Source organism: Chelonia mydas, chromosome 1 (assembly GCF_015237465.2).
Source record: "Chelonia mydas isolate rCheMyd1 chromosome 1, rCheMyd1.pri.v2, whole genome shotgun sequence".
Taxonomy (NCBI): Eukaryota; Metazoa; Chordata; order Testudines; family Cheloniidae; genus Chelonia; species Chelonia mydas.
In genome coordinates, this window is record NC_057849.1 from 236,420,787 (window position 1) to 236,439,969 (window position 19,183).

At 42.7% G+C, this 19,183-nt stretch overlaps 1 long non-coding RNA gene across 2 annotated transcripts in view; it reads right to left on the reverse strand.

Moving 5' to 3' along the window:
• The window catches only part of LOC122464441, a 136,128-nt gene that overhangs the window by 65,030 nt on the left and 51,915 nt on the right, over positions 1–19,183 (reverse strand). Inside the window, exon 5 of one of the 2 annotated variants that reach the window (XR_006288469.1) lies at positions 3,736–4,311. The exons of the other annotated variant lie outside the window; for it this stretch is intronic. This is a non-coding gene — a long non-coding RNA (uncharacterized LOC122464441). Of the gene's footprint in view, positions 1–3,735; positions 4,312–19,183 lie in introns of those variants that run through there. 2 annotated transcript variants of the gene reach the window in all.

The following is a 19,183-nucleotide window of genomic DNA, read 5'->3' on the forward strand; positions in this document are numbered from 1 at the left end:
TTGCGGTCATTAATCAACTGACACAAGGGTTACATCTGTATTACAGCAGCCCTATTGTGCTTGGCACTGTACAAACACACGAGAAGAATCATTCACTGTCCTCAGGAGCTCACAGTCTACACAGAGAAGATAGATGAAAGGTGGAAGAAAGGAATGTTATCCCCATTGTAGATGAGGAACTGAGGCACAGACAGATTAAAGTAACTTCCACAGGGTCACACAGGACATTTGCGGCAGTGCTGGGAAATGAACGCCGTTATCCCGAGTGGCAATTCAGTATCACAGCCACAAGACCAGCCTCCCTTGAGCCCTACAGATGAGATGAAGTATAAGGAATGGCAGCAGAAATGATAACCAGTGACAATCCTGACTCGTGATTAGACATGGAGTATACATTATGTCCACAGGCATAACCTCGTCCTATCCATCTCTTATTATGTTACAAGGTGATCGTACAAAACAGAAGATAAAGCCAACCAAGCCAGGCTGTGAAACACATTTATGCACAATCCAAACAAATTAGTTTACCCCTGCATTTAAATCTGAGCTGGATACTATAAGACAACAAGATATCAGACTTCAAATCATTTGTTGTAGAGGTACACAGACCCTGGGAGAAGGCAATGGAAAAAAGATGTTACAAGTATCACCATAGGAACCAGTTTGGAAAGCATGTGGGCTAAAGGAAGTCAGACAGAGTCACTGTGAGCTGTAATCTCATCAGCTTCCAGATACTCACTGGGCCAGGCCTGGTCTTGGCAATTCAGCAGGTGACACTCTTCCCTCTGAGGTACCACCCCGGGACACTGCACTCTTGGAGGTGTTGTCTTTTGGATGAGATGTGGGACAGAGGCCCTTACTGCTTGATTATCTTTAACACTCCTGGTCATGTTCTGGAAGAATGGGGGTGTGAACGCTAGATAGGCTGTAGTCCAGCCAGAACACTGAATGTCTCTCTGCAGTTTCCATAAGGATAGCTCACTCACCAGCCCTGTCCTTTCCCTCTCCACCCTGAACCTCAACTTGCAGTCAATCTACTGAGCTGCACTCCTCTAACTGGCACCTTCTAGGTCATTGTTTGCAGCACATGGAGAGCAGTTCTGATGGGAAGCAGTGGGTCAGATTAGAAATTCAGCAGGTGCAACCCATGAGGCAGTTCTCTGGGATTCTGGGAGGTAGCCAGAAGCCTAGTCAAAGTTGGAATATTTCCACCTACACCACAAAAGTATCCATCTATTGCTATTCAAATACACACTCCAACGAGTGAATCACTTTTGCTGCTTTTGTGAAGTAGTTTCAGCAAAGCATAGCGACACTACACAGTAGTTTAAGACAAATGAAGAATATGGTGTCAAATTAAAACTGCATATACGTAGCACAGATGTAATTCATCCACAAAGGCACTGTAGATAGGTGCTGCTCCAGAGCACCCCCCTTGTGGCCTGGAATGACCTCTAGCTCCAGATTTCGACAGCCCTCCCTCCGGAAACTGTCTGCATAGTTTCCTCATCCCCACCGCCACCCACCCCCGAAGCAAGCTTTGTCAGAAGCTCTCTCTTGACTGGGCTTGGAGCCTCCTTTTGAGTCACCCACCCAAGGAACTAATCAGCCTCTTGATTCTACCCAGGTGGGTTTAATAACCCCAAATACACATACATACTTGCTCAGAGAGAGGGGACCTTGCCGCACCCACTCTCCAAGGCTCCTGGTCTCAGGCCTTTAAAGCAGCGTCTCTCAAACTTCGACCCCCGTGACCCCCTTCTGACAAGAAAAATTACTGCACAATCCCAGTGCCCTGTGTTACTACTGTGTTAGTATTTTAAATAATATATGCATTACAAGGCTGTATCAATGAAAAGTAGCCACTAAATATTTTAATTCACAATATAATCCCAAGACAATCTTTATATCCAATAGTAAAAAAAAATATGCACCTAATCGGAGGGGTGAGTTTGCATTGATGAACACAAACCCTTCAAGTTGGGCTCTGTGTGGCTGAGGTAAAGACAGAGATTGTCTTCAACAGCGAGATGGGACCTGTATTTGTTTTTCAGTGCTTCAGCCCTCAGATGTCGCAGCCGCCCTCAGAGCAGTGGACTGGCTGACTGGGGCTTCATCCTCCAGCTGCCGCAGCAGCCCACAAAGAGGCAGGCTGGCTGGGGCTTCAGCCTCCCTTCGCCTGTGGACCTCCGGGGCTGGGGCTTTCTGCCCTGGCGACCCCATCAAAATTGGGTCACGACCCACTTAGGGGTCACAACTCACACTTTGAGAACCCTGGCTTTAAAGGCACAATAATCTGGGGTTGGCCTATATCTTCCCTCTCCTAGATAGTAAGTGCTCCCTGGGACCATCGTCCCTTCACTCAGTGACTACTTAAGTGATTTTTCTGGCCTTCATCTGTTTTGCTGGATTCGTGTAATGGGACAATTGACCTTCCAAACTACCCCCTCTGGCCTTAAAAGCCAGGACCCGATTACAGACACAATGGAATCATCTCATTGGAATTTGGCCCAAGGACTAACATCGCTTCTCTTGCCCTTCCAAAAATTGTAACAGGCTACTGGTAATTCGTGAGAGATCAGTGTGGTAGCTATCGTTATATAACTGCTATGACTGTGTGTTCTACATCCTGCACCTGTACATTTTGAAAGGGTCTGAATGCAGTGCCATTTTGCAGACAACATGCACACAGCATGTTACGGAAGAGACACACACTGTGCTGTCTCTCATGGAGACGTAATTTTTGTTCTTTCTTGTTTCTGGCTTGCCTTAACCTAAAATAAAATTGTCCCAATTGGAAGCACAGGGTAACTCTTGGTGTCAGAAATAGAGCTGGGTGAATAATGGATTTTTCACCTCATTGGCAGTTTTGAAAAGCCAAAAGATGAATACATTTTCAGGGCTGGAACAAAACCAATTGTTTTTAAAAAAAATTGGCAATTCAAAAAGGTCAAAAATAATTCATTTTGTACCACCCAAAATGGTTTGTTTAAACAAAACCGACCCACTTTAAAACACTTGATTTTTTTTAAAAAAGGGAACTTTGAAACAAAAAGTCATTTCAAATTGAAAAACCAAAATGTTTTGTTTCAACGTTTTGTAAATGAAATATTTACATTTTTTTTGGATTTTTAAAAAAAATCAAAATAAGCAGTTCAGCAAAAGAGATACAAGTCTATCTGGAATCACAAAATCTGTGTTTTAGGCCGCCCCCCCAAAAAAATTGACCAAAAATTTTGGTCTAGCTCTAGTCAGGAAACCTCAGTGAGATATGTTTCCTAAGAATAACAGCATCTCCAATAGAGCAGCACACTGTTCTACACAAAGCTGAAGCATTGAGTCAATACTGACTGAGGGAAAAGTGACACATACTAAATAAGCAGCATCACTTCCTGCAGAATCTGAGTGTCCCTTGGAGGTTTTTCTATACAGCTTCTGATCAGACCCAACCCAGTTTAAGCTTGAAATATCTGCTGAATTCACAGTCTAACATGGTCTGGCTGCAGGCCAGTAATTCTCTGCAGTACTACCATTTAATTGTGCTGCTCCTGTGTTTGGGAACTGAATCGCTAGTCTGTTAAGGAATAACTATATATAAGCCATCTGAGTGAATCTCTGTGTCCTGATTTGGAACGTGTGCTTTGCGGTATGCGTCCTTTGCTAAGCCAGATGAATGACTATGACACACAGGAAGGACACTGAGTAGCAAGACGGCATTTTAAGTACTGCATGTGGACTTTCAATTTATTGGTGCTGTGACCAGTTATATAAAAAGCAAGCAAAAAGGAAAAACAAAACCCCCTCTATTTCACATGCAGAGGGGAAAACGAAGTTCAGTTCATTGTTTAGTGTTTTGCATCAAAATGTTTTTCATGGAGATAAAGGCATTGCTGAATTTGCAGGGTCTCTGAGCAGTCTTGAAGACAACATATAAAGACAGCTAGAAAAAACAGGAGATTATTAGACAGGCAGCTGTGCTCTGCTCTGTAGTAGTAGCAGTAGCATTTCGTATGGACAATGCTGTATGTCTAAATACATCAAAGAAGGATTTCACAACCGATTAACAGAATAAGTTGTTTGTAACATGTGCCTGTGACAAAGGACTCAGGGTGTACGTAGCGTCAACACACACAAACAAACACATGCAGCAGAAGTCATAATGCCCAATATTGTTAGCTAAACACCAACCACCCCATGGAGAGTAGGAAGGGGACACACTGAACAAAGATGTAAGCCTAACACCATGCCCTGATGGTCAGACTAGCAGTGCAAGAGAAATCAGGAACTGATGGTCCTCCAACTGCATTACACCTGTGCAAACAGAGGGTAAAAATATATATTTTAAAATCACTTCCCTGCCCCTCTGTGCAGTAACAATAGCATAAGAAATAGATTTAAACAAACTGTACAAGCCACACAATTTTTCTCCCCCCTGAACACACAAACTAAAGAAATCCTATTGGCCAACTCAGACATACCTTGCTTCTCTCACTTTCATGGCCAGACACCAATTTCCTGGCCCTGCAGACCAGACACGAGTTTATTCCATCATCATTAAATCACTCAAGCAATGGGGATTGCCACAACTTCAATCTGGAATTTATTTTTTAACATTCAGTCTCAATTTTTCCTTTGCTCTGTTTCAACCAAATTACACCCTTCAGGTCACCTTAGCCAACTTCCCTCCCCAGGGTGTTTTCAGCTATTTTTGTTCCACTTAGTCACCACCCACATCTGCCCTCCTGCCGGGTGGTACAAAGGCATAGTCCAAAGCAAAGAGAACTCCCTCTACCCTGCCAGTATATCTAAATCAGTTTTCCATTTCTAACACTATTCAGCTATATTTCAGCTAACTAACAAACGCAACAAATATGAGCAAGCTTTAGTTCTGTGTGCCTACAACTGAGTATTCCCCAGAAAGGCAACCAAAAAAAAAAGCAATATTTTCTGTGCCATGTCAACATTTAATCACATGTAGCCAAGAATGGCCTTCAGCGTCTTCACAGTATCATTTGTCCCAAAGGGGGATACATAACATTCTAATGTAGCATACTGCTCAAGGTGCCTGATCCAAAGCTTATTGAAGTCAAATGAAAAACTAATGGACTTCAGTGGGCTTTGACTCAAGCCCCTATATATAGATGGTACTTGTATGGCCCCCATTACCATAATATTTGATCACCTCATGAAGTTTATCTTTACAACACACCTTTGAACAGGGCCGGATATATACCTTATGCGCCCCTAGGTACAGCATCTTCAGTGCCACCTCCTCCCGCCTCTGCACATGGCCCTGCCTGGAGCTCCCATCCCGTGTCCCTGTGTGGCCCTGCGTGGAGCCCCCCTCCTGCATCCCCATGCCTACTGTGCCTAATTGGAAATCCAGCCCTGCCTGTGAGGTAGGGAAGTACTGATATCCCTATTTTACAGATAGGAAACTAAAGGCCAGGGAAGCCCAGTGATTGGCCCAAGGTCACACAGGAAGTCTGTGGCAAAGCAGGTCCGACTTGAACCCAAGTCTCCCAAATTCTAAGCAAGTGCCCAAACCACTGGATCAGTCTTTCTCTAAGAAAAGAGTCAGGCCTCATTTCAGTCAATCACAAGTGAAAACTGGGTTGGCATTACTTCCTATTGCCAACAGCTCTCCCCAGGATAACCTTCAGCACAAATAGGAAAGAGGGAGAGGACTGGAATAGATATAGGGCATTTAGCATCAAGACTGATGTACATTTGTAGAACTCCGTGGGGGCCACAAAAGTGGGGAAAATACTCAGGGCTACTGTAAGCAAAGTGTGAAATGCACTGAAAGATCAGTGTGAAGTCCCAAGATTGCAAAGGGTTTTACAGCTCAGGACTGACATGTATTGGCAGAGAGAGTTCAGGAACCCCAAATTGGAATTATAGCAAATGCTACAGATCAGGGTTGAGTTGCATTGGCAAAACTACATAGGGAAGCTTATATAATATATATCCACTATGCCAAGCTGAACTATGTCTTGCTCTAGCTATTACTGCTAGTCCTTTGCTTTCATTGGCACTGCATTTATCTGAAAAAACAAAACAAAAAAGCAATCAAACACCATGCTGGTTTAGGAAGGAGAGCAAATATTGCACTGGACTTGATTCTCAGACAGAAGAGAAGACAGAGGATGTTCTGCTGGGAAATGGGCTATTCGAAGGACAATCAAAAATTAGAATTAAGGTTAAGTCTGAACCAAGTGACAAAAGCAAAAGAGAATATTTGTCATATTGGAAAGTCTGTCTTCTCTCCTCCTCGCCCCCATCTTCGTTCTGATATGCCTATGTCAATACCATAAACTCACTCTTATAAAGTTATTTTGTAGAAAAAAAATATTCTAAAAATAACCTGCTGTCTCTTAAAAGATCAAGTGTCCAGACTGAGTCTCTCTCTCAAGTGAAGGCACCAGTACTGAATGCAGTAAATCAATGACACATGATGTTAATAGCTAGGTTCCTTAAAATACGCGTGCATGCATGTGTCTGTCTGTCTAGCTAGTTTTTCCTAAGTTTCATCTGCTCTTAAACGAATACAAAGAAAAAGTATGTTGCTTCTGAGCAAGGAGAATGGAAGGAGCATCTAGCGAATGTTTCTATTGAACTGGCAATGGAGATCAGGGACTAGACCATGGCAAAAAGGATAAGGGGAAAGAAAGTATACGAGGGGTCAGTATTCACCACATAGTCAGTTGCTATACCTTGAAGGCTTACTTTCTGTATCCAGCTGAAGAAGGAGCTTAACTTCTCATTGTCAGACAAGGCCACTTCTAGCTATATTTTTACTTCCTTTTCAGCTGATAGAGTGGTTCCTTTATCCCTCTGGCTAAATCATACTCTATTCCTTCCATGGTAAATGAAAGCTCAAACAAAAACAATTTCCCTGGTCCTTTCTCCCTGGGGATCACACCAGCAGCTGCTCCCTTCTCCTGCTCTCTCTTCTTCATGATGGAGAAGAAACTACATTCTGTTTCCGTCTTGCCAGCTGGCCTTTCTCTCAGTCTATAGTTCCCATCAGTCCCAGAATTTCTAGACCCGGCTCTTGTTCTTAAGGAGCCAGCATGACCTATTACAACGGTGTCTGTCTCCCCCGGGGTAAAGCCATGTGGAGTGCCTCTTGAGTCGCTCTTCCTTGTCCCTGTCTCCAAGCAAGAAACTTTGAAGTGACTCCCATCCATCCCTCCTCACCCCTGAGAAGATCATTGTGATACAGGATCATGGTGAGGAGAATTTGTTTTCACTGGGGAGAAGAGGATGAAAAGAAACAGATGGAAGGACGTTCTAGTGCAGGTTCAAATTAAAGCGGATGTGGAGAAAAACACTATCCCTTGTAGAATAAATCAATCCTTTAAATATATAGCTGAAGAGAATTCTGAAGGGAAGAAGTCAATAAACTTTACAAGCATAACTACAAGCCCCGACAGTAACCCACATAATATGTCTTTCACAGCTAGCCTGAGGCAGCATGACTTGAAGATAGGAGCAGCATGAGGAAGTCAAGAGCTTGTTTCATGCCTGGTTTGCATCAGAGAGGAACTTGAACACAACCGCTCTGAAAATTGTGGATCAAGCCTCTCTGTAGCGTATATCATGGAGAGAAGGGAATTTCCTTGGACTACCTGCTCACTGTAAAAACACACAGTATAAGTTGTGAACACCGCAGTGGTGCCAATTCAGATATTTCTTAGGAAGGGGCAAATTCCGATCCTCACTTCTCCCCTCCCACGGAGGGACTCTGTTCCACTCCTCATTCCTCCTCCTCCACCCTGGGTGTCCCTGGGCTGAGGAGCCTCCCCTGTCTTTTACCCACACAGTGCATAAGCTGGGACTGCCCGGACTCAAGTTCTTGTCTATCTCCCCTGAGCTATGCCATACAGGAACAGACTCCATATGTGCCAAGTCACAGGTTTGGCCCGGCAGCACCTCCACCTGAAAGGCTGGGCAGCCAGGTCAAATTTCAGTAGCATTACGACTACAGAGCTGGCGCAATGCCCTGGACAGCCACAGCAACTGCTGTACTGACTTCAAATGGGATCACTGCTTAAAAGTGGTCTGGCTATGCCATTCCCCACCCCCGGCTCCTTGGTCCATGGAACTTCGAGCATATGCAAAACCTTGGGCTAGCACATTGCACTCCTGCTCCAGTTGGTGCGACTGGTGAGCAGTACAAATTAGAGGGCATGTGGCTACAGCCCCAATGGAATCAATGTGGCACTCAGGGTGCTCTACACTATCCAGAGAGCTGAAATCGGCTGACAGTTCTGCTGTTTCTCCTGGTGCTAACCCTGAGCAGTAAGCTGCAAGAATGAAAGGAGGATGAAATGCCCTGCACAGCTTTATGAGCCTGTTGAAGCAGGACTGGGTACAGTCTGATCACACAGAAAACATGTATCCAGCCTGGAATGCTTCTTATCCATTTAGAAATGCTGTGCATGGATCCCATAAAACCTGCTTCATCCAAGAGATATTCTATGCAAAGCGGGCAAAAATAAGATGGCCTGAAGCTACCAGGCATGGAGATCAGGAGTGTTCTCAAACAAGACAGCTGTGTTATGAAGATTCTGCACTTATATGTGGATTTCATGTTGGTCACTTACTCATACTTTTAATAAATGTACCACACTAAAATGAAATTTTTATGCTATCCTATTTAATACTGTTCTGCTTTGAAGTGCTATACCCAGTACAGCTAAGTCTGTCACATATTTTGACATTCTGACCTTCCTCATGTTCAAAACAAAATGCTGGAAAAAGGTGAAGAACCATGGAGAGGGCCTCTGAAGTCACTCTTCCAGAGTCTACCCTGGGGTTTTGCCCCAATTTCAGCCAACAATGGCTAAGCACAAGTGTAGCTGCCCCCATGCAACCCCCTGAAAAATAGACATGCAAAGCTACTGTTTGGACCAGTGGAGTTTTGCCTGTTTCAAACTGGATGAAGGTCTACAAATGGAAATAACAGCCTTGCCTGTCTTCATTAGAGTTTCTAAACCAGGGCAGCTACACCAGTGGCTGGCCATTGATGGCTTCAATTGGGGCTGAATTCAAGAGATTCAATTAGCTACATGATAGTAATATGGCAAAGACATTTGCCATGTGACACCACATTCAGTAAATGATATTGTGTCTGCTCCTGCTCCCACTATACTCATTAGCACAGCATCCGTTAGACTGCAAAGGGAGAAGATTCAAAGCATCTCAAGTACTTTCCAAGCTAGTAAATCAGTAGTTTTCAGTAGGAAAACAGGTAATAAGTGAAGATCAAATTCAGCTGAATTCTCTTCAGCTATTTATTTAAAGGATTTATTTATTCTACAAGAGATAGTGATTTTTCTCCAGATACTATTTAATTTGAACCTGCACTAGAACCTCCTTCCATCTGTTTCTCTTCATCCTCTTCTCCTCAATGAAAAAAATTCTCCTCTCCAAGATTCTCCAATGATCTTCTCTGGGTGAGGAGGCATAGATGACTTCTCAGACATACACACACATTTTATATCTATCTAGCTCACTCTCAAACAACATTCTAAGTCTGAAAAGCCACAAACTTTGAAATCTGGATGTGCATTTTGGAACCATCTCTAATGTCATTTGATATTGTACTGAATTAGTACAAAATGCTGGTTTCTTTTCCAAGCCAGTCCTTTAAACATGATTTATCACTGAAGGAATCAAAATTAATAGACATGACTGTACAATGCTGCTGAGTCCAAATAATCAGTGAGGACCTGAGCCTAAGCTCATTGAAGAAGCATACTGACATCAGTAAGCATTGAATAGGGCCAAATTGTGTATGTCTGAGAGCCTTTAGTTGTACTTCACAATTTCAGCTCTTCCCAAACTGGCCAATAATATCAAGCATCCATGTAAGATACATATTTAAAGCACTGTATAAATGTTAGTCCTCAAAACACCCCACAATCAAGTATCAGGCCCCATTATTGTCACAATGGGATTAATCTAGGATGCAAAATGCTTCAGTCACAAATAACAGGCTTTTTGCTCTTGTGGCTATATATTAATGAAAAGATTGGTAAAACAGAGAGACATGAAGATTTTATTTAATACTTAGATTCAAGAAATTATAGAAAAGCAAGATAAGTATTGTCACAGTTCAGGGCAACTATACCTGTATTTCCTCTTAGTAGTTCAGCAAGGGCACTCACTCTCAGGCTTCCAAGCTATTGCCTCTCTTGGGTGGAGACCTAAGTTTCCTATAAGCTGTGCGGCTCTGCAGCTGCCTATTAAGTGCTGCACAGGTGTTCAGAGCTGCGGCTGGGAGAGATGCCTCTCCCCAAGCCCTGGACCTGCTGCGGTTTCCCTCCCCAGCCCCAACCCAGCCCAGCCCCAGACATGCTGTGGCCAGGGGACAAGCTCCCTTCCCCTGGCCCAGCCCGGCCCCGAACCTCCCGCAGCCAGGGACAGGCATCCCTCCCCCAGCCCAGACCTGCTGCGGCCAGGGGAGGGGAGAAGGGTGGGGAGAGAGGCGTCTCTCCCCCGCATCCCAGGTGCTGCTGCGGGGAGAGAGAGCTAGGGGGAATCCTCTTTCCCCACCATAGCCCCAGGGAGCCCCACAGCATCCCAAGCCCTTCATCCCCAGTCCTACCCCAGAGCCTTCCCCCCTCCCCCACACCAACCCTCTGCCCCAGCCCTGAGTCCCCACACACACTCCGAATCCCTCAGCCCCACCCCATCACATGAATTTTGTTGTGTGCACCAATATGGAGGTGATTGTGCACATAACAAAATTCATCCTGCACATGGGTGGGAAAAATTAGAGGGAATACTGGAGACTCATGTGACAACCTGCACCCATATTCACCATAGTAATACGATTATGGTATGATGATGATATAATTATGTTGCATCTTGATTTTGTGGCATCTTGTACATCATGTATGTCATGTGATGTATCTACAGAAAAGATATGATTTGCTGAATATGATTATCCTATTTGTATGCATGTATCATTTTTGTATCTGAAGTTATGAATATTGACTATGTATCTGTATTTCAAATGTGCTTTCTCTGGGTAACACCTGCAACTAGCCTTTCAGGTACAACAATGAGGAAGCTAATGGCCCATCAGCAAAAACAATGGACCACGGAAAAGGCTTGTCCTCTCCTGGGGACACTTCAGACAGCCTATGGATAATCGCTGCCATGACTCATCAAGCATGCAGGGGCATGTGACCACATGATACAGGTACCAAAATGGAGTTCAGTATTTTTCCCCAAACTGGTGGGAACTTGGCTTGGAACAAAGGGGTTTCCGCCCTATGGAAGAAACTATAAAAGGAGGAAGTGACATCACCACGTGACATCCATTACAAGACAACACCTGGAAGCACCAGAGGAACAAAGACTGAACTGGGGCAGGGGATCCCAGGCTGGAAAAGGGGATTCCTGCCTGTGTATAAAACATCTACAGACTGCTTTTACTATTACAGGGTGAGACACTGTTTGATTCAACTCCTGTGTAGTGTATAAAACCTAGATTGCATTTGTTTATTTCTTAAGTAATCTTCTTTGATCTGTTTGCTATCACTTATATCTCTAATTACAATACATTGGCACTACTTCCTGGATGGCAGCAAAAGCAGCTCATTTAAACTGCCTTAGGCTACATCTACACTAGAAACTCCAAAGCACTGCTGAAGTGTGCGTGTGGTCACACACAAGCGCTGGGAGAAAGGTCTCCCAGGGCTCCTGGTAATCCACCTCCACGAGGGGAATAGCTCCGAGTGCTGGGAGCCTGGCCACACTAGTGCTTTAAAGAGCTCAAACTTGCTGCGCTCAGTGGGGTGATTTTTCACTCCTCTGAGCCAGCAAGTTAGAGCGCTATAAAATGAAAGTGTAGACAAGTCCATAAAATCTATCTTTCTGAAGTTAATAAACCTGTTTTATCTTAATCAGTGTGTTTTTGAGTGAAGTTTTAGGGAATCTTAGCTCTGTTATGAAAGCTGGTGCATATCTTTCCTCCACTTCTGAGAGGGAAGTGGTCTAATTAATGAGCTTGCACTGAACAGATCCCTGTCCAGTGCAACACGGTATAATTCTGGGTTTAAACTTCAGTAGCACAAGGCTCAGGAGCTGGGAAATTGGCTGGTGCCTCCATTTTTGGTCCATGAGTGGCTTAGGTAAAGCACTCAGGTAACTCAGTTGGAGGTGTGGCATCACCTAAAGTCACGTTGGGTGATAACAGGACCCAGAGGGGCTGGCTGTATGTTATCCGCAGAGCAGTGAGAGAGGCCAACCTAGTTGAATAGTTAGGGAGCACAGCAATTCCAACAGCTTCCGGGCTTCACCCCAGAGGTATATCCTGTCACAACCTGCATCTCACTCCTTTCTGACAGGATATGTCCAAGCTGCACAGTTCTCTACCTTCATTGGGTATTTACCAGCAAAGAGAGTCTGCCTGAACAGGCCCACTTGCTTTCTCTTCACAGAATGATAGCAGACTATTGCTGCAGATATAAAAGTTACCACAAGCTCTTTCTAAGCAAATCTTCTTTATTCTTAAGACAAAAAGTATTACAGATAAAACATATTAAAAACAACAAAAGAACCTGCACACAAGCTAACCCGCTTACCAGAGTGCACCCTAACGTGGATTCTGGCAGTGTCCTTCCAACCCTACGCTAAGGATCGCGGCCTCCATTGACCATGGGTATTGTCCAATTTCTGGATCACAAAGGCGGCCCCGAGTCAGCTAAACTCAGGCTTTTTATTAAAAAGTCTTTCCTTTGCCTGTTGGTCTCTGGAGAATCCAGTTTAAACTTGTATATGCACATCACTCTGGGAGGGTGGGGGGGGTGGGTGGCTTCAAACACTGATAATGGAGGAAGACCATTATCATCCTAACTCCCTACTAGAGAAGGTACATACAATGCATACCACATACACAATGTACCCCCAAAGGTGTTAACCCTAATTCCATAAGATTTGTTCAGGATACGATCAACCTATCACATATAGGTATAGTAAAGCACTCCTTTCCCCCCCAGCATTGCATTGTGCATACGTACAGCTTTAAGATGGTACAAGATAAAGCAAGCTCAACATACTTTTAACCTGATGGAAGCCAGTGTGAGTGAAGGTGGAGCAAAGTAAGTGGAGAATCTCATAAGTGGTGATGACAGTCCAGATTTCCATCTTATTACTCCTACTTCCCAACTAGGGATGAGTTTAACAACCTTTTATACACCTTTGCATTCCACCCACAAACATCCAAGGCCATATCTGATAAAGTCTCAGCCTCCTATTCATACCAGGAGACCAATTTTAGGGTTCCAGTTGTCCATATGCGGTATTCTGGCTGGCCATAATTACATTTCTGACAGTTAATCCAATCATTCACATCAGTCCTTTTCCCAGTAGTTTTGATATATCAGTGACCTTCAGCCAACCCTATTTTTAATACATATGTTTTGGTTCTTCTACTGGATGTTACTGTTTCAATAACTTTCATTATTATTTTACCCAAAACTACAGATCCCCCAAGATCAGGCCAGGGGTCAATGGTCAACAGTATATAAAAACATGAGTATTTTTTCATACGGCTAACACTTCATTGCCCAAGCCTAGAAGATTTCACAATTTGTTTTACCTGCATGTTAAAGCTATATTTTGAAGGTCGGTGGAACATCTACTGCCTGTTGTAAACACTACTTGATACAATTCGCCTACTGTTGTCTTAATTCCAAGGACATTTTCAAGGAACATGCTACAAAGCAGCAATTCTAATTATCTATACTTTATGCATGCTCTCTGAAAGGAGTTTGTGAGGGGAAAACGGGAATTCAAAGAGCAAAATAATGAAAGGAGAGGGGGTGGGGAAAGAGAGCATGAGTCATTCCTCAGAATTATTTGTAAAGATATTGTTACGTTTATCCTTTGAGAACAGCAGGTACTATGTAGGAGCAGAAATTTATTTATTTTTAAATACAGTTGTACATCTGCCCAGTGACTTTGCAGAATTGTACTGCACAGGATTCCCCATGTTTTTCGCCTTATAATACAGTAGAGTCTTATGATTCTGCACTGGCATTGAAATTATTTCTTTGAACACTTTGACTTCAGTGGGATTACATAAGATGTGCTTGAAGTTAGGCACACGCTTAAGTACCTTGCTGAATTGGGGCCAGAACCTGCTCCAAAGTCCATTGAAGGCAATAGGAATCTTTCCATGGACTTCAGATCAGGCCTTTACAGAAGAAAACATACTTCAATTTATGATACAAAGATTATTGCTGGCCCTTATGAGGTGTCTGAGGGAACATTTTCTAAAATGGTATGGTTGCTGACAGCACTGTATGCAATGTGAACAAAACAATCCAAAACTCAGCTCGTTCACATAAAACCCAAGTGACTGTTGTTGAACTACATCAACAACAACTATCATTAGTCTATAATAGTTGCTCATATGCTAATCTAAAAATGAAGTTGTGTTTTACCACAACACCATGTGAAAGCCTATGGTTTGACTATAATATCACTATGGTAATTAGAGGATGTTTTATTTCTCTATGCTGTAGTTTTAACTTAATAATCCAGTCAAATTTAATTTTAGATTCAGTGTACTAAATATGTCAATAGCTTATAATAATAGTAATTAAGTTCTAAAACATATGTTTTGTTCTGTGGGATTTTTCCCCTGGTATTGGAGTGGTGCTTGGTTTACTGTAGCTGCTGCCATGCCCTCAGCCTAAACCCTGGAGACCAAGAATATCATCTCTTAAACTGGCTTGCTCTCCACCCACTTAAAAAAAAAACCCACAAGAACAGAAGAGAAAAGTTTATTTTCTTACACAGATTCTCCCTCACACTTGTCAATTTCTCTGTTATAGAAATGAAACAGCCTGAAAATACATGCTACCCAAAATGGATGTCTGTTGCTATCAATCTACCAATGATGTCATTTTTGAAATAAATCCATAGATATCTAGACAGGTAGAATAAATCCAGTATTAAATCCTTTAGATTAATCTAACACACAAGGAAAGAACAGGTCCAATAATTGGAAGCTGAAGCCCGAAAAATCCAAACAGGAAATAAGGAGCAAAGGTTTAACAGTGCAGTTGATTAGCCATTGGAACAGACTAGCAAGGGATGTGGTTGATTTTCCATCGCTTGGAGACGGTAAATTACTGGGGTGTGTTTCTAAAATGTATGCTGTAGCTTAACCACAAGTTGTTGGGCTTGATACAGGAGCTACTGGATGAAATTTGATGGAGTGTGTTACAATCTCTATAGATCATCTAATCCTGCCTAAATCCAGATCCAGGTACTTTTAGAAAGACATTACAACGAATGTCAGACAGCTGGCATTCTCAACACAATGCAGAACATTACTTTTGTATATGAATCTCACATATGAACATTTATGTAGCACTTATCCCCACCCCCTATTAATCCATGCTCTCAAAGTGCTTTACAAACATCTCGCTGGCAGGGATCATCATCCTCATTATACAAGGAGGGAAAGTGAGAGGTTAGATGGCTTGCCCAAGGTCATAGAGTCAATGATAGTTGTAAATATTTTCAGAATTACTGTAAATTGAGAGCATCAGAGGGGTAGCCGTGTTAGTCTGGATCTGTAAAAGCGGCAAAGAGTCCTGTCCCACAAAAGCTCATGCTCCAATACATCTGTTTGTCTATAAGGTGCCACAGGACTCTTTGTAAATTGAGAGTTAATGTTATTAGAAGGCATGAAAAGTTTCATAGCAAAAAACAAAACAAAAACCTTATGACCCATGACTTTGTATAAACAGCAAATTCATTACATTTCCCGCCCACAACAATGAAAGCCATGTCTTTTTGTATAATTTGCTCAGCTATACCAAACAACTAATGCTGTGCATAATCCATTTCATGGTCTCTGCTCTTCATACTCTCGCTTTTGGCTGCCTCATAGAAAGCCATCATTCTTTCTGCTCGCTTGCCACTTAAGAATTTCTGAAATATTTGCAAGAGAAGGATGATAATGGTGGTGTTCTGGCCAAATTTCAATATGGATATGTTCATTCTCTTCCCCCCTGCCTCTAGTTTCCATAAGATTGTTTTGTACAATATTTTAATCCAGCATTTAAGAGTTAAGTTTCAATCAAGCTCAAATTAAAGTTGATGGCAAAGGTCCCATTGACTTACTGGGACAGGATCAGGCCCTTAATGTATTCTTATAAAGTTATGTGTTGCATTTCATGCTGGTGCTGTGTTCCTATGAGTGAGAATCATTTGGGCACTGAAAGAACTGCTGTAATTGTGGTGGGGCTCAACAATTACCTGAGTCTAAGGCTGACAACAACTGGATGTATCTGCTGGAGAACTGCCAAGCAAGTTGCTGGCTTGAAAGTGGAGTCTCTGAGCTGGAGATTGGACGAGTGTAAATATATCAATTTAAAAATGCCAAAGTGCTGGTGTTCTGTGTTGGCCTCAGTCCTCGACTTCCTCTATATTTAAATTACAGATAAAAAGATCAAAGCTTGTTAAGAAAATCCAAGTGGGTGATTAGTGGTTCCTCAATACACAAGAAGCTGGAATCAGTATTCTTCCTCATTTCCTAGTGTTGCCAGCTCTTGTGATATTGGTGTTTTCCTTCAAGTCACAGAAGATTGCATGAGAATCTGTTTGTTTTTTTTTAAATTAAAGTTTCATAGGTTCTGAGGCCAAAAGGGACCAGGCACTCATGGTTGTGTAGAGACACTTGAAAACCATGTCCCAAGCGGATCACCCAAAGGATCAGAACCTAGAAGGCAAATAAACACTCCTCTTCCCCCACTCCACCCGCATTTGTGGCTTTCACAATCATGATCGTAAAAGTGAATCTCATACTTTTTGGGAGCCTGGCTCATGATTTTTGTGCGCCTTGGGTTGGCAATATTGTTTGTGATTTGCCCCTATACAGCTGATGATGTTGCTGTTGCTCTTCACCCCAGAAGCAGCTATATTTCATTGGCTCAGTGATGAGGAAGTGATTGGGGGTGAGGGAGTTTGCATCATTGTACTGTAATTATAAAGTCCATTTATGCATGTCTGAGTATTCATGATATAGCAAAAAAAATTTTTTAGACCTCCTCTATCTATTGCTAGCTTTGAACACTCAGCAGCTGACCTATCAGCGGTCTAGTGCATACAATCTATCCATCTCCTTGCTGGTCTTCCCATGCTATAATGACCCACAACCATTCCTTCCATGATAACTTTTGAGGTTGTTTCAGTCTCTGTGCCTGATGTGACCAAAGTACAGAAGTTTGCATCTGTTGATCTCCAACAACAGAGTCCACTTCTCTCCAGTAATATTTCTAACATAAGCGTTCATCTTCTTTTCCATCCAGGAGATACTCAAGAGTCTTTGCCAACACCACATCTCAAAGTCTTCAATTTTCCTCCTCTCAGCAGGATTAGTTTCCCAGAATTCACATCCATATGTTGCTATGGAAAAAAGTTAAGCTTTTTCCACCAGTCAAACTTTCATACATTTTGAGATGTCACAGTTTTTCCTCACTTTCATAGGGAGACCATGACTGAGTGAGTCATCCCTAATCATTATCTGATTTCTTTGGAGCAGCAACTTTAGTTGAATATGTATGATCCAGGTAAATAAATTCATTTGCTCCCTCTACAGCTTGACCGTTAATCGTGATGCCCACTTGCATCCTCTTCATCTATGTCTATGTACACATATTTTGTTTTTGCCATGTTCAGGGACAGTCCATGTTCCTCACTAACTGGTTTTATAGACTCCAACAATTTTTGCATTGAACTAGTGGTTGCAGTGAAGCACGTCATATCACCAGCATATCTGAGGTCAGTGAAAGGTGTCCACCAATGGAAATCTCAGCTCCTTCTATGTTATCAACATTTTCCAGGGCTTATCTGATAATAAATTCTGCGTGCATGCTGGAGACTTGGGTACAGAATGAATCTTTGTTTCTAAGCCTGCCCAGTGGAAAAGCCATTTGCTGTCATCCACTGCTGTCCACAACATGGTCTGTTATTGACAGCGGAGACTTGTGCTGAGTTCAGTGAGATACTCTGGAATCCCAATGTCTGCCAGTATCATTCAAAGAGGGTCACATCAGATGATATCAAATGCTTCGGAGTAGTCAGTGAAATACATAATCAACTGGGGATTATACTCCCTGCATTTTTCAGTGATATTATGGATATTCTCAATTTGATCACGACTGCCTCATTCCTCTTTGAAACCAGCTTGTTGTGCTGATAATTCTTTTCTCATTTGCTTCATGTGATCCACAGTTATGTAGTGCAGCAATTTACTCACATGCGATATCATGCACTCTGTTATATCTTCTTTGCCTTATTGGCAGTTAGCAAAAATTGTCTACTTATAAATGGAGGAAGCTAGAAAGGGAAGCCATTAAGAGACAATGAATATGTACTTCCACAATGCAGGATTTGGGCTTGTTTTTAAAGAGTTATTTTTCTGCCTATAACTATACTTTACAACCTACTAGATATTTAGAGACAAGCAGGACCATGTAGTCTATGCCCCCTATCCCCATAATCAGCTAATACCTCCCTTCATATGCGCTGTATGTTACTGTCCATCTTCAGCTTTGCAACTGTTTCCCAAAACAGCCACATAGTTATATCTGGAGATCTTTCTATAAGATAGCTCAAACAGAAGTTATGGGCTTGATGCAGGAAATGCAGGGCAAGGTTCTGTGGCAGGAGGTCAGAGTAAGTCAGTGGTTCTCGAACTTTTGTACTGGTGACCCCTTTCACATAGCAAGCCTCTGAGTGCGACCCCCCCCTTATAAATTAAAAACACTTTTCAAATATTTAACACCATTATAAATGCTAGAGGCAAAGCGGGGTCTGAGGTGGAGGCTGACAGCTCACGACCCCCCATGTAATAACCTTGCGACCCCCTGAGGGGTCCCAATCGCCAGTTTGAGAACCCCTGGACTAGGTGATCATAGTGGTCCCACCTAGTCAAGCACCACACAAAAAAAAAATACAAAAACCTCACTCATTGCCACATTCAGCACTAATTTGCAGTCTCAGCAAATAGACCGAAGGGTATGTTGTCCTGGAGACTGTACTACCTTATCCCCAGAAGGTGAGGATTACTAGCCCCTGGCAAGGTGCAGTGGGGTCACTTGAACTCTCTAGATCATTTACAACCTGCCCAGATTTCTACCAA